General features: G+C 41.1%; 1 protein-coding gene across 7 annotated transcripts in view; it reads right to left on the bottom strand.

Annotated features, from left to right (window-relative positions):
- AP2A2 (adaptor related protein complex 2 subunit alpha 2) overlaps positions 1-26788 on the bottom strand; it is a 130171-nt gene that overhangs the window by 85714 nt on the left and 17669 nt on the right. The window contains exon 1 of one of the 7 annotated variants that reach the window (XM_077115321.1): positions 302-1167. The exons of the other annotated variants lie outside the window; for them this stretch is intronic. The gene's annotated coding sequence lies outside the window, so the exon portion shown is untranslated. Of the gene's footprint in view, positions 1-301; positions 1168-26788 lie in introns of those variants that run through there. 7 annotated transcript variants of the gene reach the window in all.

Below are 26788 nucleotides of genomic sequence, written 5' to 3'. Positions count from 1 at the left end.
AAACTGCATATTTCAAACGCATACCAAACCTACCAGGGAATGTCAACCCCAAACAACCCCACCAAGACATACGCTAATAAAACTGCTAGACTTTAAAGAAAAGAAAAGAAAATCTTTGAGCATCAAAGAAAAAAGAGCAAATGGCTTATACGAGGCACAAAATCAGATCACGACCAGATTTTGACAGAAGTTTACACCAAAAGAAAGGGACCTGACAAATTTAAGATACCCAAGGAAAGAAATGTGAGATGAGAGTTTTTATATTCAACAAAATTCATCTTCAGGTATAAAGGGAACTCACCAACTTTATCAACACGTAAGAATGCAGAAAACAATGTTCTATAAGCTTTTTCTGGGGATTCTATGAGAGAATGAACTTCAGATATCCAAAATTACTAGAGACATCAAGATAAAAAATTACAGTGAGCATAAACTATCTGATGGGGGCTGCAAGGAAAATATGTAGGTTAGGGTTGGTAGCTCAGATCAAGTAGAGAAGGGAGACAGCTATTAAAAGCAGATAGATGCGATGGTAGTTGTACATTTTTTGTTTCCATGGAAATGTGACCCACCCAATTGTAGGTGGTAACTTCTCATTAAATGGTTTCCTTGGTGATGTGTTTTCCATGGGGATGTGTCTCCACCCTTTCAAAGTGAGTCACTTACTGGAGCCCTTTAAGAGGAAACTATTCTGGAAAAAGTTTTAGAACCACCAGAACTAACACAGCCAACAGAACAAACAGAGCCCTGGGGAAACCACTGAAGATTCCTGGAGAATCTTCTAGCAGACATCACCACGTGCCTTTCCAACTGAGGGAGAAACCCTGAACGTCATCGGCTTTCTTGACCAAGGTATCGTTCTCTGGATGCCTTAATTTGGACATTTATATAGCCTTGCCTTAATTCGGACATTTTCACAGCCTTAGAACTGTAAATTTGCAACTTAATAACTTCCCCTTTTTAAAAGCCGTTTCATTTCCATATTGCATTCTGGCAGCTTACAAACTAAAACAGTAACACAGTATTGTAAGTAATAGTCACAAAGTCAAGCGTGAATCTGGTTGAAAGAGGAAGGCTACGGGCATGTATGGCATCAGAAAGAAAGATAAAGGACAAAAACCAGGACTGTTAAACTTAGCAAAACCTAGAGCGGACAATGATAGTAGTTAATTGCACAAATATAAAAAAGTTTTTACATGAACAAGAACAAATATATATCACTATTACAAGGAGTTAAAACTGAGATGGTACATGAAAAATATATAATCAATGCAAACTAGGATCTATAGTTAACAGTAACACTGTAATATTCTTTCATTAATTGTAACAAAGGCAATATACTAACGCTAAATGTCAATAAATGGGGGGAGATAAAGGAGGGGTTTGGGATTCCTGTAGCTATTGTTTCTCCTTCTTTGTTTTCCTCTTCTTTCTTTGCAGAAGAAATGGAAATGTTCTCACAGACTACGTGGTAAAGGCATAACTTTGTGATTATACTGGGAGTCAGCAACTGTACTCTTGGGATGGACTGTAAGGTTTGTGAATAAAATTTAAAAAAAAAAAAATGAAGAACCACGGGAGAAGCTCCTGGTACCCTTGCCGGCTTTTCCCGCTCCCTGGGGCGATGTGCAGCAGGCCAGCACTCCTTTTTCATGGCCTAATTCCAGCTGGGAAAGATTTACCTAGGAAACTCTGCCCAGACTGGCATCCACCCCCATTCCCAGAATTTGCCCTCAGGGAAAAAGCAGCTCAGGACAAGCAAAACAGTATAGGACACAACTGAATCAGCTAGCCTGGGGCATGACATTCAGGGATGAAAGTCGATTGTGGGGATAAAAAAATATTTAAGCCCTCTAGCCACCTATATTCTGGAGCAGATAGAAGGAAAAATCTGAGAGGACCGTGTGGTAGCCCATGACAAATTCTGGGATCTGTCCTGTAACTACTTGTTGAAGACTGCTTTGAAAACTATTGCTTTTTTATTTCTTTGTTTTGTATATATGTTATATTATACAATAAAAAAGTTAAAAAAAATTGACTTGAAAGTCAAAATTATTCCTTGATCCATGAGCTGTAGAATAGATGTTGAATTAGCAGGCATGAAAACAATACTCACCTTATCACACATCCCCATCAGAGCTTTTGGGTGACCAGGTGTGTGGTCAACGCACGGCCATATTTTGAAAGGAATCCCTTTTTTCTAAGCAGTAGGGCTGAACAGTGGGCTTAATGCACTCAGTGAACTATGTTGTGAACTGATGTGCTATCACCCAAGCTCTGCTGCTGCACTGATAGAGCACAGGTATAGAATATTCACGATAAGTCTTAAGGGCCCTAGATTTACCTAGAATGGTAAATAAGCATTGGCTGCATTTACCTAACAAGAGAGTCAGCCTGTCTTTTTATCACCTCAACCAACTTTTTTTTTCTTTTTCGTGAACAATAACACATACACAAAAAAGCAATAAATTTCAAAGCACAGCACCACAATTAGTTGTAGAACATATTACAGAGTTTGGCATGGGTTATAATTCCATAATTTAAGGTTTTTACTTCTAGCTGCTCTAAGATACTGGAGCCTAAAAGAGATATCACTTTACTGATACAGCAATCATATTCTTTTTTGCATGGGCAGGCACCAGGAATTGAACCTGGGTCTCCGGCATGGCAGGCGAGAACTCTGCCTGCTGAGCCATCGTGGCTCGCCTCATATTCATTTTTTAAATCCTATCTTCTCTGTATAACTTCACCATCACCTTCAATTTTTCTGTTCCTTTCTTTAGGGGTGTTTGGGCTATGGTCATTCTAACTTTTTCATGTTGGAAGGGGCTGTCACTAATATAGAGTAAGGAGATGGAACTATCTGATGTTTGGAGAGGCTGGGCCCTCTAGGTTTCAGGACTTATCTGGTCCAGAGACTCATCTGGAGGTTGTAGGTTTCTGGAAAATTACTCCAGTACATGGAACACTTGTGGAATCTTATCTATTGCCCTAGGTGTTCTTTAGGATTGGCTGGAATGTTCCTGGATGGGGGATGGCAAGTTATTATATGCAGTAATGTTTAACTGAAACTTGCCACTGATACTTTATTAGTTATACTCCTTTTCCCCCTTTCGGTAAGAACAGCATTGCTGATCCCACGGTGCCAGGGCCAGATTCATTGCTGGGAGTCATCTCCCATGCTGCCAGGGAGACTTTCACCCTGGATGTCATGTCCCATGTAGGGGGGAGGGCAATGGTTTCACTTGCAGAGTTGGGCTTAGAAAGAGCAAGGACACATCTGAGCAACAACAGAGGTCCTCCAGAAGTAACTCTTAGGCATGCCTATAGGTAGGCTAAGCTTCTCCACTACCTATATAAGCTTCACAAAAGCAAGCTCAAGATCAAGGGAATGGCCTATTGATTTGGGTGTCCCTAAAGTTTGACACAGTATCAAGGGATTTCCTGATGGTAAAGTTTAATAGTTCCATATTTTTTCTCCCATCCCTCAAGGGACTTTGCCAATACTTTTTTGATTGTCTGCTTAATATACTCTAGGATGTATCCAGGCATTACATTAGGCCATACAGGATTAAAGGACCTCTTCCTCATTCTGGACTCCCTGTGTTTCAACTGTTCAAATGAGCTATCCAGACAGGTTGAGTTAGATTATGTGCTATCGAAAATTTCAGTTCCAGACTAAACAAACATTTCTTCTTTTGGTCTCAAAGGGTATGTGTGGTTCTAAAATATAGAAATTGACTTCTTTACCCGTGTTCTGAATTACTTTAACTCCTATTTGATCAGCTTTGTTCTTATCTCTAAATATCAGTTTGCGTGTGTGTATGTGTGTGTGTGTGTGTGTGTGTGTATAAAACAGCCCCTCGAAATCCAGAAATAACAATTACCACTTTGGACTAATTGTGTCAGCTATAAAAGCTTACAATCTAGGCCCCTGACATTTCTTAAAAAATATTTTAATTTTGACTCGCAAGTCTTATTATTTAAGAAATATTTAGACTATTGCCATAGCTGCTTCCAATAGTTAGGTTCAGGCACCAGCTTGGCCAGGTGATGGTGCCCAGTTGTTCTATCACTGTGGACTTAAACCATCAGCCTGTGAATTTCATCCATGGCTGATTACATCCGCAGCTGGCTAAGGGGAATGCCTTCGCAATGGGTGATGTTTAATTTAAAATAACTAGAGGCTTAAAAGAGAGAGGTCAAAAAAGAGTTCAGCAGAGCTCAGGAGCACAGCCCAGATCAGCTCAGAGCTCAGAGCAGCTCAGACCCAGACATTTGGAGATGCCAAAAGGACACACCCTGTGCAAAGCCATTTGAACCCAGAAGCCAGGAGAGATGGCCAATAGCCATCGTCGTGTGCCTTCCCAAATTAGTACATTTGTAACTAAATAAATTCCCTTTATAAAAACCAGCTCATCTCTGGTGGATTGCATTCCAGCAGCATTAGCAAGCTAAAACACAGCCAAAGATAGCGATTCCTCCAACGGATCTGGACAAAGTAAACAGAAAACCTTCTGGAAAGAACTCACCATTCTAGATGCTATTAAGAACATCTGTGATTCATGGGAGGTGGTCAAAATATCAACATTAACAGGAGTTTGGAAGAAGTTGATTCCAACCCTCATGGACCACTTTGAAGGGGTCAAGGCTTCAGGGGTGGAGGTAATTGCAGATGTGGTGGAAACAGCAAGAGAACTAGAATTAGAAGCAGAGCCTGAAGATGAAAATGAAGTGCTACAATTTCATGATAAAAGCTTAACAGATAAGGAGTCGCCTCTTGTGGATGAGCAAAGAAAGTGGTTTCCTGAGACAGAATCTACTCCTGGTGAAGCTGCTGTGAATACTGCTGAAATGACAACAACAGAGAGTCAATAAAGCAGCATCAGAGTTCCAAATTTGAAAGAAGTTCCATTACAGACAAATGCTATCAAACAACATCACACGCTACAGGGAAATCTTTCCTGAAAGGAAGAGTCAATCAATGCAGGGAACTTCACTGTCATCTTATTTTAAGAAATTGCCAGGTGGTGCGTTGGTGGCTCAGTGGCAGAATTCTCGCCTGTCATACCAGAGACCCGGTTTCGATTCCCGGTGCCTGCCCATGCAAAAAAAAACAAAAAAAAAGAAATTGCCACAGCCACTTCAACCTTCAGCAACCACCACTCTGATCAGTCAGCAGCAATCAATATTGAGGCAAGACCCTCCACCAGCTTTCCCTCTAAGGTCTGGAACAAGGCAAGGATGCCCACTGTGACCAACCTTAGCCAACACTGTACTAGAAGTTCTGGCCAGAATTATTAGGCAAGAAAAAGAAATAAAAGACATGCAAATTGGAAAAGAAGAAATAAAATTTTCCCTATTTGCAGATGACATGATCCTGCATACAGAAAATCTTGAAAATTCCACAAAAAAGTTACTAAGCCAATTAACAAAATCAGCAAAGCGGCAGGGTGCAAGACACATTACTAGAATAAAAATTTAAAAAACAAAAGCCATAGGACGGTACAATACAAGCAGGGACCCTAATGTAAACTATGGACTATAGTTAACAGTACAATTATAACAATTTATTTTAATCAATTGTAACAAAGGTACCACACTAATACAAAGAGTTAATGATGGGGGGGTAGAGTATGGGAACCCCATATTTTCTGCTTGATGTTTCTGCAAAACTCCAACTTCTCTGAAAACAAATCTAAACTAAATAAGCAAACAAGAAAGAATGAGAAGTTTTCAATAGAGGGGAAAAAATACTAAAATAACTGTGCCACTGCCGTGCCATGAAGTGTGTTTAGAGACTAAATCTACTCGAATGCAAGTCAACAAATGTTGTGGAAGAAATAAGTTTGTAAGACTCTTAATTTATTAAGAAGCAAATGGGTGAATATTATATTAATAACTACTAAATTTTTTACAAAGTATGACATGTACAGAAATGGGCAAGATGAAACTGTAGGTTTAGGGATACACTCTTGGGAAAGAAATGCATAAGGACACACAGGGGGCCCAGGACGGAAGTGCCTGAGGGGGGATGTGGTGGTGGGCCAGCTCCTGATAGAGTTTCCAGGATGAGGCCAGAGTTCGGGTCCTTGACCTGGGTGGCAGGGACACGGTTAAGTGCCTTATAACAACTCACTCTTCATTAAACATGTGCTTTGTGTGGTTTTCTCCATTTGTGCTTTATTTTACCAAAATAATAAAAATAAAAGAAAGAAAAACTAAGAGTAGGCTTCCTGGTGAGGCACTGGATTCCCCAACTCCAGGAAATGTTGAAGTTACACCTGACAGCTACTTCCCCTTCTTTAAGTCCCAGGCTCCTCTGAGTACAGGGGAACAGCATGCAGGCCCTGCCTGCTCTGGGCCCTGTCCACCTGCTCACTGCCCTTTCCTCAAGGGACAGACTCAAAGGGATTCATCGAAACTCCCAACATGCCCCACATCCCCCTCTAGACTTCAGCATTCTATGTCCTCTACCGTCAACTTCCCTTCCATACTTTCCACTCATCCCAGAGGCTGATGCCTCTCCCAAAAACCTCTCCTTTACCCTCCAGCTAGATCAGGTGACCGCCATCTGCTGCCCCAGGACACTGGGCTGGACCTTAATGCATCACCGCCCTGCCTCCTCTCACTGAACCCTCCTGTCCTCAAGTACACGGACAGTTACCGGGCTCAGAGACACCTTCCCCCACAAGGCTGCCAACCACAGCAGAAGCAAAGCTGGGTAGGGTGGCCACTGGACACCCCCAGCCCCTCTCCAAATGAACACTGGGTTTGCTCATTTGGAATACTGGCATCAAGGAAATCATGAGACCAGTGTAGACACCCAGACCTTGGAGGGCAAATGCACACCAGGGCAAGCGGGGTCCCCATCCTAAGAAATCAGTGGCCGACAACACTGGCTCAGCTCTCGGGTACTGGGGTCCAGCCAGGCTCAAATCTACACTGGACCCCTGGGGGAGAGCAATTCACCACCCAGAGGCGCCAGCCCCACTTTCCTGCACCATCAGGAAGATCCAGGAAGAAAAACCCCAGCACGCAGGTCCACAAACACCAGCCCCTCACACTAGCACTATACCCTGGAAGTGCCAAAAGGAAACGCCACCAAAACAAACTGCTGCACTTGGCCCAAACATGCAAGTCAAAGGGAAATGTCTAGAGACAATCTGGTATGCTCATGGGGTCTGGTCTAGTCCCAGATTAGCACGCTTAAATCAGCTACAGCAACTATGCTGCACAGCCCGAGTGCTGTGGCACACTCCCCATGTGCAAGCTCGGCAACCCTGCAGAGGCAGCTCTGGGAAGGTATTTCCCTGGTGGTGTCTGACTTAATGTGCACTCCAGCTGCACTTCCCTCTACAGGCAGAGCCCACCCCATTCTGCTAGGAATCACTAATAAAAAACTCTTAGATAAAGAATGAGCTTTGGGAGAGGGGAGAGGGGGATTTTCTGACCTACCCTGGCTTCAGAAATCAACTTTAGAATAGTAAAGGCTCCGCAAGAGGAACGGAACTGCGATAAGCCTCACCTTAAAGGTGTTTGAACTTTAGTCTTTGTACCCTGCGCTGTTTCTGCCTTAAAACGCAGCCTGCTACTAAACAGGCAGTCACCAGGGGGGAGCTAAGGGGTCCTATGGCTAATGAGAAACCAAGGCTAGCCCCTCACCATGAGCCAAAAGCAGGCTTCAGTTTACATTCTATAGAGTAGCAAAGAATGCACTCTGTGAAGATAGGCATTGGATAAAAGCTCCTGAAATTTTAGAATTACTGCCCCTGGTTATTCTTCAGGAGTGGCATGCTGGTTAATTATTTCTTCTCATTTGCAAGCTAACTAATCAACTGACAGTACTGATATTTCTGAAACAGCTCAAGTTCCAAAACAAACTGTATAGGATCCTATAACACAAGATTATGAAATACCAAAACATCAAAATCTTAACGTAGGGTGTCTTTGATATATACAACAAAACTTGTCTAAAGGAAAAATGTACATCTTTAGTTTTAAATAATTTCCTTAGATCAGCCAAAAACCTAGAATCCACCAAAAGAAAGCATATTTTTAAATGCAAATATGTTGCTAAGATTAAACTGAAGGCAGTCCAAGCCCCGCCCTTCTGTTGCCCTGCCTGGGAACCCCGTTCCACGCTGACCTCAGCACTCTGCATGGGCTTATTTACAGGTTTGTCAGCCACTTGAGGACAGGTACTTGGTGGTTTGGAGCTGTCATGTGCCCCAAAAAAGGCCATGATCTCTTTTTTTTATTTTAAAGTGTAAAAAATAAATTAGATATAAAAATGCAATAAATTTCAAAGCACACTGAAACAATTAGTTGTAGAACAGCTTTCAGAGTTTGGTATGGATTACATAATTCCACAATTTTAGATTGTTACTTCTAGCTGCTCTAAGGTACTAGAGACTAAAGAGATGTCAATATAATGATTCAGCACTCACACTCATCTGTTAAACCAGACCTTCTTTGAATACCTTCACCATCTCCTTTCATCTTTCTCCCGCTCTTTAGGGGAATTTGGGCTATGTCCATTCTAACTTTTCATGTTGGAAAGGGCTGTCGATAATATGGGGTACGGGGGTGGGACTATCTGATGTTCTGAAGAGGCTGGACCCTCTGCGTTTCAGGACTTAGCTGGTCCAGGGACCTATCCAGAGGTTGTAGGTTTCTGGAAAGTTACCCTAGTGCCTGGAACCTTTATAGAATATCATATAAAGCCCTAGGTGTTCTTTAGGGTTGGCAGGAATGGTTTTGGTCAGGGTTTAAGGCCATGATCTTTCAATCCATTCCTGTGGGGGCAGATGTGCTATGGGTGGGACCTTTTGATTACATTGTGTTGGTCTGCACCTGTGGTGGACCCCAGAAAAGCCATGCCCTTTGATCCTCATTCAATATTGCTGAGTGGGAGCATTTTGATTGTTTCCATGAAGATGTGACCCACCCAGTTGTGGGTGGTAACTTTTGATTAGATGATTTCCATGGAGGTATGTCTCCACCCATTGAAGGTGGAGTTGCTTGCTGGAATCTTTTAAAAGAGGAAACATTTTGGAGAGAGTCCCTTTTTTGGTAGAGACACGTGAAAGCCAGCAGATGCCGCCATGTTCGCCAAGTGCCCTTCCAGCTGAGAGAGAAATGTTGAACGTTGTTGGCCTTCTTGAACCAAGGTATCTTTCCCTGGATGCCTTAGATTGGACACTTCTTTAGACTTGTTTTAATGGGACATTTTCTCAGCCTTAGAACTGTAAACTAGCAACTCATTAAATACCCCCTTTTAAAAGCCATTCTGTTTCTGGTATATTGCATTCTGGCAGCTAGCAAACTAGAACACATTGTTTCAATTGAGATGTGACCCAGCCAATTCAAAGTGGGTCTTATTCCCCCTTTATGAGACTGTGCTGGTTTGAAAGGAAGTATACCCCCTAAGCAAAGCCATGTTTGAATATATCCCATTTCATAAAGGTAGAATAATCTCTATTCAATGCTGTATGTTTGAAACTGTAATGAAATCATCTCCCTGGATGATGTGATTTAGCCAAGAATGGTTGTTAAAGTGGATTAAGGGGGAGGAGGGGCCAAGATGGCGGCTTAGCAATGTGCACGTTTTAGTTCGTCCTCCAGAACAACTACTAAATAACCAGAAACAGTACAGAACAGCTCTCAGAGCCACGTCAGTGACCGGACACACAGCGTACCCCAGTCTGGATCAGCTGGACCGGCTGCAAGCCTCCCCAAAACCGTGAGTTCCCCAAGCCGTGGCACACGGCACCCCTCCCCCACAGGCAGTTTCCCAGAGGGAAAGGAAAGAGACTCTAAACCTGGTCAAGCAGAGTTCACTCATTGGGCTTACGGAAAAAGAGGAAAGGGGAGGAAACGGAGGTCTTAGTGGCTGTGTTTCTACGGAGACTTGGTAGCCTCTGGATTCAGCGGCGGGACTTCTCGGGCTGCAACTGCCCCAGGCATAGGCAGAATCCGGCTGCACACAGGGCTGTCTCCTGCCTGTGCCTTCCCCAGGGGAGGGGTAAAGCCCAACTCAGGTGGAATCCCTCCCTCAAGGAATTCAGACCCCAGGGCTTGGCAATTTGAAGCCATTAAAACCAGCCTACAACCTCTCCTCCGTCTCCACCACACCCCCAACAGGGAGAGTCTTCCAAAGTTAAAAGTGCCACAACATCTTTTGCTGGTGTGACTCACAGGCAGACGTGCCACATACTGGGCAGGATAAGAAAAACAGAGCCCAGAGACTTCAAAGGAAAGTCTTTTAACCTGCTGGGTCTCACCCTCAGGGAAAACTGACGCAGGTGACTCCTTCCCCCTGATAGGAGCCCAGTTTAGTCCGGGAAAACCTGGGTGGAGTCTATAATACCTACGTACATCCTTCTAAGGGTGGGGAGGAAAAAGGCACCATACAAGCAGGACAAGAAACAAGAAAACAAGAACCAAAAAATTATCCTCTGTTAAACAAAACCTAAGCTAGAGGTTCAGAAAAAGCTGAACTGAAGGTCAAAGAACAGATAGACAACAAATTCATCTAGCAAGAAAACCCTAGGTAAGAAAAGTGAAAGCAATCTCCAGAATAAACTAATTAAGGTAATTAAATATCCAGAACACCAGCAAAAAATAACAAATCACACCAGGAAAATTGAAGGTATGGCCCAGTCAAAGGAACAAACCAATAGTTCAAATGAGATACAAGAGCTGAAACAACTAATTCAGAATGTACGAACAGACATGGAAAACCTCATCAAAAACCAAATCAATGAATTGAGGGAGGATATGAAGCAGGCAAGGAATGAACAAAAAGAAGAAATGGAAAGTCTGAAAAAACAAATCACAGAACTCATGGGAATGAAAGGTACAGCAGAAGAGAGAAGAAACGAAAACCTACAATGGTAGATTTCAAGAGACAGAGGTTAGGATTAGTGAACTGGAAGACGGAACATCTGAAATCGGACAAGATACAGAAACTATAGGGACAAAAATGGGAAAATATGAGCAGGGACTCAGGGAACTGAATGATAATATGAAGCGCACGAATATACGTGTTGTGGGTGTCCTGGAAGGAGAAGAGAAGGGAAAAGGAGGAGAAAAACTAATGGAAGAAATTATCACTGAAAATTTCCCAACTCTTATGAAAGACCTAAAATTACAGATCCAAGAAGTGCAGCGCACCCCAAAGAGAATAGATCCAAACAGACGTTCTCCAAGACACTTACTAGTCAGAATGTCAGAGGTCAGAGAAAGAGACTCTGGAAAGCAGCAAGAGAAAAGCAATCCATCACATACAAGGGAAACCCAATAAGACTATGTGTAGATTTCTCAGCAGAAACCATGGAGGTGAGAAGACAGTGGAATGATATATTTAAATTACTAAAAGAGAAAACCTGCCAACCAAGAATTCAATACCCAGCAAAGTTGTCCTTCAAAAATGAGGGAGAGGGGAAGAACAAAGGAATGTCATTATTTCAGGGTGCTGAAAATAGATGATAATTAATACTTTAAAATGTCACCTTATGTGTGAGCCTAAAGCAAAAAATATTTGTTACAAAATTTATATTTTGACTAGGGCATTTCCTAATATAACTCATGTAGATAGTTTGATTGAATGTCATAAGTACTTGGAATCTCAGGTAGGACATGAGATTTTGTTGGTTTGTCCAGAGTGATGCCCCGATGAATCCGAGAGTGATTTGATCAGTGAGTGGAAAAGTATTTGCAAAGCCCCCTTTGGGGAATGGTGAGAGCGGGGAGAAATTCAACTTCCCCAAGTTGAATTCTTGATATTCTCACAAGCAGTGTGGACAACCAAAGTATAGGCTGAGCCCCCAGTCTTGGGGTTTGTTCATATGAAACTTAACCCCACAAAGGATAGGTCAAGTCTACTTAAAATTTAGGCCTAAGAGTCACCCCCAAGAGAGCCTCTTTTGTTGCTCAGAAGTGGCCTCTCTCTCCGGCCAACATGACGAGCAGTCTCACCACCCTCCCACTCTCTGCGTGGGACATGACTCCCAGGGGTGTGGACCTTCCTGGCAACGTGGGACAGAGATCCTGGAATGAGCTGAGACCCAGCATCAAGGGACTGAGAAAAACCCTAGAATGAGCTGAGAATTAACATCAAGGGATTGAGAGAACCTTCTCGACCAAAGGGGGAAGAATGAAATGAGACTAAGTGTCAATGGCTGAGAGATTCCAAACAGAGTTGAGAGGTTATCCTGGAGGTTATTCTTATGCATTAAGTAGATATCACCTTGTTGTTCAAGATGTAGCGGAGAGGTTGGAGGGAACTGCCTGAAAATGTAGAGCTGTGTTCCAGTAGCCATGTTTCTTGATGATGATTGAACAATGATAGAGTTTTCACAATGAGACTCTGTGAATGAAAACCTTGTGTCTGATGCTCCTGTTAGCTACTATATCAACAGAAGAGTAGAACATATGAAATAAATATAAATAATAGCGGGAACAAATGTTAAAATAAATTTAGTTTTAAATGCTAGTGGTAAATGAAAGCAAGGGGTAAGGCGTTTGGTATGTATAATCTTTTTTTTTCTCTGTTATCATTTTATTTCTTCTTCTGTTGTCTTTTTATTTCTTTTTCTAAATCGATGCAAATGTTCTAAGAAATGATGAATATGCAACCATGTGATGATATTAAGAATTACTGATTATATATGTAGAACAGAATGATATCTTAATGTTTTGTATGTTAATTTTTTTAATTAATAAAAAAAAGTTTAAAAAAATGAGGGAGAAATTAAAACATTTTCAGACAAGAAATCACTGAGAGAATTTGTGACCAAGAGACCAGCTCTGCAAGAAATACTAAAGGGAGCACTAGAGACAGATACGAAAAGACAGAAGAGAGAGGTGTGGAGAAGAGTATAGAAAGAAGGAAAATTAAATATGACATATAAACTGGATTAAGGGACAACATGTCTCCACCCATTTGGGTCGGTCTTGATTCGTTTCTGAAGTCCTATAAAAGAGGAAACATTTTGGAGAGGGAGATTCAAAGAGAGCAACACTACGAAGCCGAGAGTCCACCAGTCAGTGACCTTTGGAGATGAAGAAGGAAGATGCCTCCCAGGGAGCTTCAGGAAACCAGAAGCCAGGAGAAGAAAGCTAGCAGATGACGCCGTATTCGCCATGTGCCCTTCCAGCTGAGAGAGAAGCCCTGACTGTGTTCGCCATGTGCCGTCTCATTTGAGAGAGAAACCCTGAACTTCATTGGCCTTCTTGAACCAAGGTATCTTTCCCTGGATGCCTTTGATTGGACATTTCTATGGACTCGTTTTAATTGGGACATTTTCTCAGCCTTAGAACTGTAAACTAGTAACTCATTAAATTGCCCCTTTTAAAAGCCATTCCATTTTGGTGTACTGCATTCCAGCAGCTAGCAAACTAGAACAGAGACGATAAAGGACACAAAGGAAAAACCCCAGAGAGCTCAACGAAGTCTCAGAGAAGCTGAGAAACAAGGACACACCCACAGAAGCTGAGAGAGGAAGCTGCTGAAGCCAAAAACTGAAAGCAAGGAAAACCAAGAGCAAAGGACGAGCAGACGTTGCCACGTGCCTTCCCAAGTGACAGACGTATCCTGAATGCCAGTAGCCTATCTTCAGAGTAGGTATCAGCCTGTTGGTGCCTGAATTGGGATATTTTCATGACCTTAGAACTTCAAATTTGTAAGCTAATAAATTCCCATTGTAAGGGCTGAGTCATTTCTGGTATATTGCATTTCAGCAGCTTTAACAATCCAGAAAAGGGACCATGTCTTGTCCTCAATGTTTAGCATTCAAGAAAAACACCCCAGTCTTTATAATGTGCTACAAAAGGTTCCACCCCAACAGAGCCTTTTCTATCACCCCTCAGACCATTCCTCTCTCTCCCACTACTTGCCCCAGGCTCACTCTACTGCAGCCACAGAACTCCTTCTTTTCCCATATCCTGGGTCTTTGCACATGCTGTGCCCTCGACCCAAGAGGCCCTTTCCACGAATGCTGTACAGCCCCATGCCTCACCCACTTCAAGTCTCTGCTCAAACTGTTACCTTCACAACCAACCCTGGTCACTCGATTTAAAACTGAAAAAACCCTCACCCTATTCCCTATCAGCTTCCTTCCTTAATCCTTCTCTGTTACATTTCTGGTCTTCTACCAAAGCAATTATTTTTATTTTTATTTTCTATCTCCCACCACCAGAATGCTGGCTCCACAGGAGCAGGAAGTTTTGCAGCTTTGTTCACTGCTATATCCCCAGAGACAAGGACAGTGCCTAGCACCTAATATCTAGAGAGGAATGAATGCCTGACACGTGGCAGGGGCCCGGACAAGTGCTCACTGCATGCTGAGAACTGTCCCAGAGTGCTAAAGCAACAGAGCCTGGGAACAGCCCATGCTCACTCAGCACTGGGAGCCACTGCACAGCAAGTTGCATCCATGTTCCCGGCCCTTCCTCAGGTCCCCCCTTCACTCATCTTGCCCATTTTTGCCTCCACCTGAGTGCCTGGTTTGCACCCTCTCCTTTACCTCCACCAACTCTTGTCTGGACTTCAACAGCTTCCACCTTCTACTCACGGCCTCCTCTGACCTATTGTCCACGTAGAAGCTGGGGTCATCATTTAAATACAGCCAGCAGCCTCATTCACTTCACTTTCCTTCAACAGCTGCCTGCCTAGCGCTGGGGACGAAATTGGGCTTCATGTCCCTCTTCTGACTGCTCCAGCTGTACTGCCCACAGGTCATGAACAGGGAACAAGCTCCTGCCCACTCAGGCCCCTCTCACCCCACAGGGCCAGGTCCCAGGCCCTGGGTTTGGACATGGTCACTGGCTCAGAGAGGCCCTCATGGTCACACCTCAGCAAGCCTCCCTTCTGCCTCCAACAACGTGATGACGTGCACATTGAAAGTTTTCTAATTTTTAAAGCACAGGCTCGGTAGGAGCCAACAGAGTAGTTTAGTGAGGAGTGGGATTTAGTTCATCCTCCAGAGCAGCTAGTAAATAGCCAGGAACAGGACAGATCAACTGCTGGGGCCACATCAGTGATGGAACACAGAGCAGACCCCAGTCTGGACCAGCTGCGAGCTCCCCCAGAACCATGAGTTCCCCAAGTAAGGGAGCCGGCACCCCTCCCCTACAGGCTGGTTCCCAGAGGGGAAAGGAAAGAGACTTCACCAGCAGCAGGGGCTGAGCAAAACCAAGCTCCAATTGTGGAATCAATTAACAAATTCTGACTACTAAAAATAGGCCCGCAGCACAGCTGAACCACAAGTAAAAGCTGAGGTTGCTGGTTTTTGCCCTGGTGCAGAGGGGGCAGGGTAGATGAAAAAAGAAAAAAAGAAATAGAGGCTTTTTGGATCAGACAGTACATAATACTGGAAAGGGTCCCAGCCCTGAAGGGAAGGAGGGGGCACACAGGACCTACACATATTCAAAGTAACATACCAACTTAAACTCTTGATTGGCAAACTGAGGAACAGGGGTCCTACTCTGAAAAGGATTTTTTTGTTGTTTTTTGTGGCTGTGTTTCTACAGCTTCACTGCTCTTTGGATACAGCTGCAGGGCTTCTCAGGCTCCAACTGCCCCCGGCAAGGGTGGAATTAGGCCTGTTTCAGAGCTTGTCTGGAGCCTGTGCCTTCCCCAGGAGAAGGGTGGGGCCCAGCTCAGGTGGATTCCCTCCTTCAAGGAAATCAGACCCCAGGGACTGAAAAACTGAAGGATTAAAGCCAGCATACAACCTCTCCTCTGTCTCCACCACACTCCAGCAGGGAGAGTCTGCTGAAGTTAAGATACCTCATCACCTTATGCTGGTGGGACCCACAGGCAGACAAATACCACATACCAGGCAGGATAGGAAAAAAACGCAGTCTAGAGATTTCACAGGAAAGTCTTTGAACCTGCTGGGTCTCACCTTCTGGGAAAACGAAACAGATGACTCTTCCCTCCTGAGAGGAGGCCAGTTTGGTCTGGGAAAATCTAACTGGCGTCTATAATACCTAAGTAGACCCTCCTAAGGGGAAAAAAGAGCACCACAGAGGCAGGGCAAGAAACAAGAAAACAAGAACTGAAAAATTCTGATGTGTTAAACAAAACTTAAGCTAGAGGACTAGAATAAGCTGAACTGAATGCCAAAGAACAGATAGACAACAAAGTCACCCAGCAAGAAAATCCAAGGTAAAAAAAAAAGTGAAAACAATCTCCAGAATAAACTAATTAAGTTTATTTCTGTTGAGAAATCTACACATAGACTTACTGGGCTTCCCGTGTATGTGATGGATTGCTTTTCTCTTGCTGCTTTCAAGATTCTTTCTTTCTCTTTGACATCTGACATTCTGATTAGTAAGTGTCTTCGAGTACATCTATTTGGATCTATTCTATTTGGGATACGCTGCACTTCTTGGATCTGTAATTTTACAGATGCCAGCAAAAAAATAACAAATCATACTAGGAAAACTGAAGATATGGCCCAGTCAAAGGAACAAACCAACAATTCAAATGAGATACAGAAGTTGAAACAATTAATTCAGAATGTTCGAAACAGACATGGAAAACCTCATCAAAAATCAAATCAATGAATTGAGGGAGGATAGAAAGAAGGCAAGGAATGAACAAAAAGAAGAAATCAAAAGTCCGAAAAAACAAGTTTCAGAACTTATGGGAATGAAAGGCACAGCAGCAGAGATGAAAAAAACAATGGAAACCTACAATGTTAGATTTCAAGAGGAAAAAGACAGGATTAGTGAACTGGAGGATGGAACATCTGAAATCCGACAAGCAAAATAAAATATAGGGAAAAGAATGGAAAAATATGAGCAAGGACTCAGGGAATTGAAGGACAATATGAAGCACACGAATATACGTGTTGTGGGTATCCTGGAAGGAGAAGAGAAGGGAAAAGGAGGAGAAAAAACTAATTGGAAGAAATTATCAATGAAAATTTCCACCTCTTATGAAAGACTTAAAATTACAGATCCAAGAAGTGCAGTGTACCCCAAACAGAATAGATCCAAATAGATGTACTCGAAGACACTTACTAATCAGAATGTCAAATGTCAAAGAGAAAGAAAGAATCTTGAAAGCAGCAAGAGAAAAGCAATCCATCACATACAAGGGAAGCCCAGTAAGTCTATGTGTAAGATTTCTCAGCAGAAACCATGGAGGCAAGAAGACAGTAAGATGATATATTTAAATTACTAAAAGAGAAAAACTGCCAACCAAGACTCCTATATCCAGCAAAACTGTCCCCCAAAAATGAGGGGGAAATTAAAACATTTTCAGGCAAAAAATCACTGAGAGAATGTGTGATCAAGAGACCAGCTCTGCAAGAAATACTAAAGGGAGCCCTAGAGACATATAGGAAAAGACAGGAGAGAGACGTGTGGAGAAGAGTATGAAGACTATCAGTAAAATTAGACATGACATGTAAATCCAAAAGGCAAAATGGTGGAAGAAAGTATTGCCCTTATAGTAATAACACTAAATGCTCATGGATTAAATTCCCCAATCAAAAGACATAGAATGGCAGAATGAATTAAAAAACAGGACCCATCTATATGCTATCTACAGCAGATTCATCTTTGACCCAAGGATAAACACAGGTTAAAAGTGAAAGGTTGGGAAAAGATATTTCATGAAAACAACAATCAGAAAAGGGCAAGTGTGCTGGTTTGAAAGGATGTATGTCCCCTAGAAAACCCATGTTTTAATCTAAATCCCATTTCATAAAGGCAGAATAATCCATATTCAATACTGTATGCATGAAACTGTAACCATATCCTCTCCCTGGAGATGTGATTTAGTCAAGAGTGGTTGTTAAGCTGGATTAGGTGATGACATGTTTCCACCCACTGGGGTGGGTCTTGATAAGTTTCTGGAGTCCTATAAAAGAGGAAACATTTTGGAGAATGAAAGAGATTCAGAGAGAGCAGAAAAGAATGGCATAGCCATGAAAAGCAGACAGCCCACAATCCAGTGACCTTTGGAGATGAAGAAGGAAAATGCCTCCCGGGGAGCTTCATGAAACAGGAAGCCAGTAGAGAAAGGTAGCAGATGACACCTTGCTCACCATGTGCCCTTCCAGCTGAGAGAGAAATTGTGACTGTGTTCACCATGTGCCTTCTCACTTGAGAGAGAAAAACCCTGAACTTCACTGGCCTTCTTGTACCCAGGTACCTTTCCCTGGATGCCTCCGACTGGACATTCCTACAGACTTGTTTCAATTGGGACATTTTCTCAGCCTCAGAACTATAAACTAGCAACTTACTAAACTCCCCTTTTTCAAAGCAATTCCATTTCTGGTATATTGCATTCCAGCAGCTAGCAAACTAGAACAGCAAGAGTAGCTATACTAATATCCAACAAATTAGACTTTGAGTGTAAAACAATTAAAAGAGGGCGGGCCGCGGTGGCTCAGCGGGCAAAGTGCTTGCCTGCTATGCCGGAGGACCTCGGTTCGATTCCCGGCCCCAGCCCATGTAACAAAAAACGGAAAAACAAAATACAATAAAACAAGAAAATGTTTAAAGATGTTTCCCTTTCTTCCTTCCTTCCTTCCTTCTATCCTTCCTTCCTTCTCTCTGTCTTTCCTTTAAAAAAAAAAAAAAAAAGAGACAAAGAAGGACACTATGTATTAATAAAAGGAACAATTCAACAAGAAGACATAACAATCATAAATATTTATCCACTGAGCCAGAGTGCTCCAAAATACATGAGGCAAACACTGAAAAGAGAAATAAACATAATAGTTGGAGACTTCAATTCCCCACTCTGATCAATGGACAGAACATCTAGGCAGAAGATCAATAAAGAAACATGAATTTGAATAATACAATAAACAAATTAGACTTAACAGACATTTATAGAACATTACACCCTACAACAGCAAGATACAGCTTTTTCTCAAGTGCTCATGGATCATTCTCAAGGATAGACCATATGCTGGGTCACAAACAAAGTCTCAATAAATTTTAAAAGACTGAGATCATACAAAACACTTTCTCAGATCATAAAGGAATGCAGTTGGAAATCAATAATAGGCAGAGGGCCAGAAAATTCACAAATATGTGGAGGATCAACAACACACTCTTAACCAACCAGTGGGTCAAGGAAGAAATTACAAAGGAAATCAGTAAATATCTCAAGGCAAATGAAAATGAAAACACAACATATCAAAATTTATGGGGTGCAGCAAAGGCAGTGCTAAGAGGGAAATTTACTGCCTTAAATGACTATATCAAAAAAGAAGGAGCAAAAGTGGAGGAATTAACTGTCCACTTGGAAGAACTAGAGAAAGAACAGCAAACTAACCCCAAAGCAAGCAAAAGGAAAGAAATAATGAAGATTAGAGCAGAAATAAATGAAACTGAGAACATGAAAAAAATTGAGAAAATCAACAAAACCAGAAGTTGGTTCTATGAGAAAACTGACGTTGACTAAAGAAGAGAGAGGATGCAAATAAAATCAGAAATGGAAGAGGAGACATAACCACTGACCCCTCAGAAATAAAGGAGGTAATGAGAGGATACTATGAACAACTTTATGCTAATAAACTCGACAATGTAGATGAAATGGACAACTTCCTAGAAAGGCATGAACAACCAACTGACTCAAGAAGAAATAGACAACCTCAACAAACCAATCACAAGTAAAGAAATTGAATTAGTCATTCAAAAGCTTCCTAAAAAGAAAAGTCCAGGACCAGATGGCTTCACATGTGAATTCTACCAAACATTCAATCAAGAATTAGTACCAATCCTGCTCAAACTCTTCAGAAAAATTGAAGAGGAGGGAAGGCTACCTAACTCATTCTATGAGGCCAACATCACCCTCATATCAAAGCCAGACAAAGATACAAGAAAATTACAGACCAATCTCTCTAATGAATATAGATGCAAAAATCCTCAACAGAATTCTTGCAAATTGAATCCAGCAACACATTAAAAGAATTATACACCATGACTGAGTAGGATTCATCCCAGGTATGCAAGGATGGCTCAACATAAGAAAATCAATTAATGTAATACACCATATCAACAAATCAAAGCAGAAAAACCCACATGATCACCTCGATTGATGCAGAAAAGGCATCTGACAAAATTTAACATACTTTCTTGATGAAAACACTTCCAAGGGTAAGAATTAGAAGAGAACTTCATCAACATGATAAAGGGAATATATGAAAAACCCACAGCTAACATCATCCTCAATGGGGAAAACCTGAAAACTTTCCCCCTAAGATCAGGAACAAGAAAAGGATGTGCACTATCACCACTGTTATTCAACATTGTGTTGGAAGTTCTAGCCAGAACAATTAGACAAGAAAAAGAAACACAACGCATCAAAATTGGAAAGGAAGAAGTAAAACTCTGTTTGCAGATGATATGATACTGTATGTCAAAAACACCGAAAAATCAACAGCAAAACTACTAGAGCTAATAAATGAGTACAGTAAAGTGGCAGCTTATAAAGTTAACACTCAAAAATCTGTACTGTTTCCATACACTAGTAATGAACAATCTGAGGGGGAAATCAAGAAAAAAATTCCAAAATTACAACCAAAAGATTAAAATATTTAGGAATAAATTTAACTAGGGATACAAAAGACCTATACAAAGAAAACTACAAGAATTGCTAAAAGAAATCAAGAAGACCTAACTAAATGGAAGGGCATACCGTGTTCATAGACTGGAAGACTAAATATAGTTGAGATGTCAGTTCTACCTAAATTGATTTATAGATGCAATGCAATGCCAATTAAAATTCCAAAAACTTACTTTTCAGAAGTAGAAAAATTAATAATCAAATTTATCTAGAAAGGCGGGGTGCTCTGGAAAGCTAAAAATATACTGAGAAAGAAAAATTAAGTCGGAGGTTTCATACTTTAAGGTGTATTATGAAGCTACAGTGGTCAAAACAGCACGGTACTGGCAAAAACACAGATATACTGACCAATGGAATCGAACAGAGTGTTTAGATATAGACCCTCTCATCTATGGATGATTGATCTATGATAAGGCAGTCAAGCCAATTCACAAGGGACAGAACAGTCTCTTCAATAAATGGTGCGTGGAGAACTGCATATCCACATGCAAACAAATGAAAGAGGATCCATACCTCATACCCTATACAAAAATTAACTCAAAATGGATCAAAGACCTAAACAGTAGATCTAAGGCCATAAAACTTTTAGAAGAAAATATAGGGAAATATCTTATAAAACTCATAATAGGAGGCGGTTTCCTAGACCTTACACCCAAACCACAAGCATTAAAGAAAGAAATAGATAAATGGGAACTCCTCAAAATTAAACACTTTTGTGCATCAAAGAACTTCGTCAAAAAAGTAAAAAGGCAGCCTACACAATGGGAGACAATATTTGGAAAAGTTATAGCATATCCAGAATATATAAGGAGATTGTTCAGCTCAACAACAAAAAGACAACCCAATTACAAAATGGGCAAAAGACATGAACAGACACATCTCAGAAGAGGAAATACAAATGGCTAAAAAGCACTTGAAAAGATGCTCACCTTTCCTGGCTACAAGTAAATGCAAATCAAATCCACAATGAGATATCATCTTACACCCACCAGAATGGCCATTATCAATAAAACAGAAAACGACAAGTGCTGGAGAGGATGTGGAGAAAGAGGCACACTTATCCACTGTTGGTGGGAATGTCAAATGGTACAACCACTTTGGAAGGCAGTTTGGCAGTTCCTTAGGAAGCTAAGTATAGAATTGCCATATGATCCAGCAGTACCATTGCTAGGTATCTACTCACAGGACATGAGGGCAAGGACACAAACGGACATTTGCACACCAATGTTTACAGCAGCATTATTTACAACTGCCAAGAGATGGAAACAGCCCAAATGTCCATCAACAAACGAGTGGTTAAACAAGCTGTGGTATATACATACAATGGAATATTAAGCAGCTGCGAGACAGAATAAAGTTATGAAGTATGTAACAACATGGATGGACCTTGAGGACATTATGCTGAGTGATATTAGCCAGAAACTAAAGGACAAATACTATATGGTCTCAATGATGGTATGAACCAACACTAGTGAATGAATTTGAAGAATTTCAGCTAAGAACAGAGACCATCAGGAGATAGAAATAAGGGAGATATTGGGCAATTGGAGGTGAAGGGTTAAAGACTGTGCAACAGGATTGTAAAAATTCAGAAATGGATAGCACAATACTACCTAACTGTAATACAATAATGTTAGAACACTGAATGAAGCTGAATGTGAGAATAATAGAGGGAGGAGGGCTGGGGGCACAAATGAAATCAGAAGGAAAGATAGACAATAAAAACTGAGAAGGTATAATCTGCAAATGCTAGAGTATATAATGATAGTGACTGAATGTACAAATTTTAAAATGTTTTTGCATGAGGAAGAACAAAGGAATGTCATTACTGCAGGGTGTTGAAAATAGCTGGTAATTAATATTTTAAAACTTTAACTTATGTGTGAGAAAAGCAAAAAATGTTTATTTGGCACAAAATTTATATTTTGACTAGTGTAGTTCCTAATATAACTTATGTGGACAGCTTAATTGAACACCATAAGTACATGGAACCTTGATTAGGGCATAAGATTTTATAGGTTTGTCCAGAGTGATGCCCCAATAAATCCCAGAGTGATTTGAACAGTGAGTAAAAAAGTATTTGCAAAGTTCCCTTGGGGGAATGGTTAGAAAGGGGGAAAATTCAACATCCCCTAGTGGAGAATACCTGATATTCTCACAAGCAGTGGGGACAACCAAAGCAATAGGCTGAGTCCCCAGTCTTGGGGAAACTTAACCCCACAAAGGATAGGCTAAGCCTACTTAAAATTAGGCCCAAGAGAACCTCTTCTGTTGCTCAGATGTGGCCTCTCTCTCCAGCCAACACAATAAGGAAACTCACCACCCTCCCCCTGTCTACGTGGGACATGACTCCCAGGGGTGTGGACCTTTCTGGCAACATGGGACAGAAATCCTAGAATGAGCTGAGAATCAGTACCAAGGGATTTAGAAAACCTTCTTGACCAAAAGGGGGAAGAGCAAAATGAGACAAAATAAAATGTCAATGGCTGAGAGATTCCAAAGAGAGTTGAGAGGTTATCCTGGAGGTTATTCTTACACATTAAATAGATATCCCACCTTTTTAGTTAAGGTATAATGGTGAGGCTGGAGGGAACTGCCTGAAAATGTAGAGCCGTGTTCCAGTAGCCATGTTTCTTGAAGATGACTGTATAATAATATAGCTTTTGCAATGTGACTGTGTGATTGTGAAAACCTTGTGTCTGATGCTTCTTTTATCTACCTTATGGACAGATGAGTAAAACATATGGATTAAAAATAAACAAATATGTTTGCATTTGCTTTGCATTTTTTGGTATTTTAAAAAATAAAATAAATTAAAAATTAAAAAAATAAATAATAGGGGGAACAAATGTCAAATTAAATTTAGTAGATTGAAATGCTAGTGATCAATGAAAGGGAGGGGTAAGAAGTACGGTATTATGAATTTTTTCTGTTTTCTTTTTATTTCTTTTTCTAAATTGATGCAAATGTTCTAAGAAATGATCATGATGATGAATATACAACTAGTGATGATACTGCGAATTACTAATTATATATGTAGAATAGAACGATCATATGGTAAGAATATTTGTGTTTGTTAGTATGTTTAATAAATAAAATAAATTTTAAAAAAAGAATGGCCTCTATTAAACAAATAGGAAACTATAAATGTTGGAGAGGATGTGGAGAAACTGGGACACTTATGCACTGCTGGCGGGAATGTATAATGGTACAGGCACTGTGGAAGACTGTTTGGCGGTTCCTTAGGAAACTAAATATCAAACTGCCCTATGACCCAGTAATAGCACTACCTGGTATATACCCAGAAGAGCTGAAAGCAATGACACAAACAGACATTTGCACAGCAATGTTCAAAGCAGCATTATTCACATTTGTCAAAAGATGGAAACAAACCAAATGCCCATCAACAGATGAATGGATCAACAAAATGTGGTTTATATATATATATGATGGAATATTACGCAGCAGTAAGACAAAATGATGTCCTGAAGCACATGACAAGATGGATGAGCCTTAAGGACATAATGCTGAGCAAAACTAGCCAGATAAAAAAGGATAGATACTGTATGATTCCACTTTTATGACCAGCATAAAGGTATAATTACAGGCTTATAATAGAGAATATAGGGGACTCAGATGCATAGAAGCTAGAGGTGGGTGAACCATTAGCTAATGAAGTTGAACTCCAATGTAAAGGAATAGATAGGAGCAAAGATGATTCTCTAGTGGATCTAGAAGTAATATTACCATATAGAAGATGAACAAGATTGAAAGAGATTAATATAGACCCACAGACCCACTGACTCACACTAGAAATACTAATGAGTTCTTCTAAGAATTACTTCAACGATATGATTATTGTACAAAGAGTGTTTAAGTCCAGGGTGCAGGGGGAAAACTGCTATTGCATGCTATGAGCTGTGTTCCAAAGGAAACCATCAGCACTACCACAGCAACAGCAGAGGTAAATAATTGGGGGAGGGACAAGAGTTAAGAGAAGGTTTAGATTTCCTGCTTGGTCAGGGGGTATTTATTGGTTTTCTGTCTCTTGGGAACAATGAAATTATCTAAAATTGAGAACGTTGATGGACTGTGGACTTTGAGCCTTCTACATGATGCCCAATGAATGCAGGTGGCTGAAGGATGCACTGACAGAGAAGTAGATTGGCAAACAATAATAGTATATGCTTATGAATGGAGGTTGTACTGCTACAAAAAGGAACAATGTTGGGAGGCATGCAACAATGAGAATGAACATGTGGGACATTTGGTGAAACAAAATAAGCCAGAAACAAAAAGAATACGATGGTATAGTCACCTTAAGAAAATGCTTATAAGAAAACAGGGGCCTAGATTGTAAACTTTTAGAGCAGATGCGTTAAGTCCAGAGTGGTAATTGTTATTTCTGGAGTTTGAGAGACTGTTTTATATACTTCACCTGATATTTAGAGATAAGAATGAAACCAAACAGGTAGGGGTTAAAGTAATTCAGAGCATAAGGGTAAGGAAGACAATGTCTATATTTCAGAACCACACATACTCTTTGAGACCAATGGAAGAAAGGTTTATTTAATCTGGAAGTGAAATTTTCTGTAGTGCATAATCTAATTCAACCTATCTGTACAGCTCATTTGAACAACTGAGACACAGGAAGCAAGAATAAGAAAGAGGTCCTTTAATCCTGTATAGATTATTGTAATGCCTGGAATCATCCCAGAGTTATAACTCTATAATATAAGAGCAGATAATCAAAAAGTATTGGCAAAGTCCCCTGAGGGAGGGGAGAAAGACTATGGAACTATTAAACCTTACCATCAGGGAATCCCCTGATACTGTGTCAAACTTTAAGGACACCCAAATCAATAGGCCATGCCCTTGATCATGAGACTTATTCTTTCGAAGCTTATGTAGGGAGCAGAGAAGCTTAGACTACCTGTAGGGATGTACAGGACCTCTTTTGTTGCTCAAATGTGGCCTTACTCTCTCCAAGCCCAACTCTAGCAAGTGAAACCATTGCCCTCCTCCCTACGTGGGACATGACATCCAGGGGTGAAGGTCTCCCTGGCAACATACGAGATGACTCCCATGCATGAGTCCAGACCTGGCACTGTGGGATCAACAATTCCATCCTCACCAAAAGGGGGAAAAGAATTGTAACTAATAAGTATCAGTGGCAGAGAGTTCAAATAGAGTTGAGAGGCTGCTCTGGAGGTTGCTCTTATACAAGCTTCATTTAGACCTTGCTATCTGTCATAATCTGCCAACCCCCAACCAGGACCATTCCAGCCAATCCTAAAGAACACCTAGGGTTTGTCCAGAGTAGTGCCCCGATAAATCCTAGAGTGATTTGAACAGTGATAAAAAAGTATTTGCAAAGTCCCCTTGAGGGCATGGCGAGAAAGGGGGAAAATTCAACCTCCCCATGTGGAGAACTCCTGATATCCTCACAAACAGTGCAGACAACCAAAGCAATAGGCCAAGCCCTCAATCTTGGGTTTGTTCATATGAAACTTATCCCCACAAAGGATAGGCTGAGGCTCCTTAAAATTAGGCCAAAGAGTCACCCCCAGAGAACCTCCTTTTGTTGCTCACATGTGGCCTCTCTCTCTCAACCGACACAACAAGCAAATTCACTGCCCTCCCCATCTCTACATTGGACAGAAATCTTAGGATGAGATGGGACTGAGCACCAAGGGATTAAGAAAACCTTCTCGACCAAAAGGGGGATGAGCAAAATGAGGCAAAATAAAGTGTCAATGGCTGAGAGATTCCAAACAGAGTTGAGAGTTTATCCTGGAGGTTATTCTTACGCATTAAAAAGATATCACCTTTTTAGTTAAGGTATAATGGAGGGGCTGGAGGGAACTGCCTGAAAATGTAGAGCTGTGTTCCAGTAGCCATGTTTCTTGAAGATGATTGTATAATGATATAACTTTTGCAATGTGACTGTGTGACTGTGAAAACCTTGTGTCTGATGCTTCTTTTATCTACCTTATGGACAGATGAGTAAAACATATGAATTAAAAATAAATAAATAATAGGGGGAACAAACGTTAAAATAAATTTAGTAGATTGAAATGCCAGTGATCAATGAAAGGGACGGGTAAGGGTAAGGGGTATGTATGAATTTTTTTGTTTTCTTTTTATTTCTTTTTCTAAATTGATGCAAATGTTCTAAGAAATGAT

This window comes from Tamandua tetradactyla, chromosome 9 (assembly GCF_023851605.1).
Source record: "Tamandua tetradactyla isolate mTamTet1 chromosome 9, mTamTet1.pri, whole genome shotgun sequence".
NCBI classification, from domain to species: Eukaryota; Metazoa; Chordata; class Mammalia; order Pilosa; family Myrmecophagidae; genus Tamandua; species Tamandua tetradactyla.
This window is presented reverse-complemented; position numbering and strand designations above follow the sequence as displayed.